Source organism: Cuculus canorus, chromosome 31, assembly GCF_017976375.1.
Source record: "Cuculus canorus isolate bCucCan1 chromosome 31, bCucCan1.pri, whole genome shotgun sequence".
NCBI lineage: Eukaryota > Metazoa > Chordata > Aves > Cuculiformes > Cuculidae > Cuculus > Cuculus canorus.
This window is the reverse complement of record NC_071431.1, coordinates 209098-211042: the sequence shown is the minus strand read 5'-3', so window position 1 is coordinate 211042 and position 1945 is coordinate 209098.

Below are 1945 nucleotides of genomic sequence, written 5' to 3'. Positions count from 1 at the left end.
CAGAATAAGGACACTATGGGGCAGGGGGGGCTGTGGGGTGAGAGAAGGGCACTATGGGGCAGGGGGGGCTGTGGGGTGAGAGAAGGGCACTATGGGGCAGGGGGGGCTGTGGGGTGAGAGAAGGGCACTATGGGGCAGGGGGGGCCGCTGTGGGGCGGGGGGGGGGGCTGTGGGGTCAGATAAGGGCACTATGGGGCAGGATAAGGGGTTATGGGTTGAGAGAACAGCGCTATGGGGCAGGATGGGGGGGCTGTGGGGTCAGATAGGGGCGCTATGGGGCAGAGGAGGGCGCTATGGGGCAGGATGGGGGGCTGTGGGGCTCTATAGGGGAGCCGTGGGGCTGCGTAGGGCAGTTATGGGGCCGTACAGGGGGCTGTGGGGCCCTATAGGGCAGCTATGGGACTCGGTAAGGGAGCTGTAGGGCAGCTGTGGGGCTCTATAGGGCTCTATAGGGTCCTATAGGGCAGCTATGGGGTCCTATAGGGGAGCTGTGGGGCTCTATAGGGGTCGGGGGGGGTTATGGGGCCCTGTCAGGAGTTATAGGGTCCTATAGGACAGCTATGGGGCTCTATAGGGCTCTATAGGGTCCTATAGGGCAGCTGTGGGGCTCTATAGGGCAGCTATGGGGTCCTATAGGGGAGCTATAGGGCCCTATAGGGCAGCTATGGGGCTCTATAGGGCTCTATAGGGTCCTATAGGGCAGCTGTAGGGCTCTATAGGGGCTCTATAGGGCAGCTATGGGGTTCTATAGGGCTCTATAGGGTCCTATAGGGCAGCCGTGGGGCTCTATAGGGCAGCTGTGGGGCTCTATAGGGGCTCTATAGGGTCCGGGGGGGGGCGCTGTGGGGCTCTATAGGGCTCTATAGGGTCGGGGGGGCTGTGGGGCTCTATAGGGCAGCTATGGGGCTCTATAGGGGCTCTATAGGGTCCGGGGGGGCTGTGGGGCAGTATTGAGCCCGGCTCGGGGGCTCTATAGGGTCCGGGGGGGGGCGCTGTGGGGCTCTATAGGGGCTCTATAGGGTCCGGGGGGGCTGTGGGGCTCTATAGGGGCTCTATAGGGGCTCTATAGGGTCGGGGGGCGCTGTGGGGCAGTATTGAGCCCGGCTCGGGGGCTCTATAGGGTCCGGGGGGGCTCTGGGTCAGTATTGGGGTCGGGGGGGGCCCTATGGGGTGGGGGGGGGGTCGGGGGTCGTCCCCCCCTTTAACCCTTTGCCGCCCCTCCCCCAACTCAGGGAACCGCCCCCCCCCCCCCCCCCCCCCCAGCGCAGCTTTGGGGGGACCCGGGGGGGGGGGGGGGGAACACCCCTATGTTGGGGGACAGCAAATAAAGCACTTGAACCCCCCCAAAATGAGACCGCGATGCCTCTGGGACCCCCCCGGACCCCCACTTTGGGGGAGGGGGGGGTGGGAAAAGGGGGGGGTCCCGGCCTCGACCCCCCCAAACCCCCAATTGGAGTCTGATTTGAGTTCCGCCTTTATTGGTTTCAATGAATAAAAATGGGGGGGGGGGGGGAATTAGGGGGTGCCCCCCCCCCTATGGCAGAGAGGGGGTGAAATGGGGGGGAACAGTGGATTTGGGGGGGGTCGGGGGGGGGGGGAATGGTGTGGGGGGAATTTTGGGGTTCAGAGGGGTACAAACGGGGGGGGGGTGGGATTGGGGGGGCAATTAGAGGGGGTAGGAATTGGGGGGGCAGTTTGGGGGTGCCGGGGGGGTCATTTTGGGGGTCGGGGGGGGGGCAGTTTGGGGGTCCCAGGGTGGACATTTTTGGGGGTCCCGGGGGGGCAGTTTGGGGGTGCCGGGGGGGTCAGTTTGGGGGTGCCGGGGGGGGTCATTTTTGGGGGTCCCGGGGGGAGAAGTTTGGGGGTGCTGGGGGGGTCATTTTTGGGGTCACGGGGGGGGCAGTTTGGGGGTGCCGGGGGGGTCATTTTTGGGGTCACGGGGGGG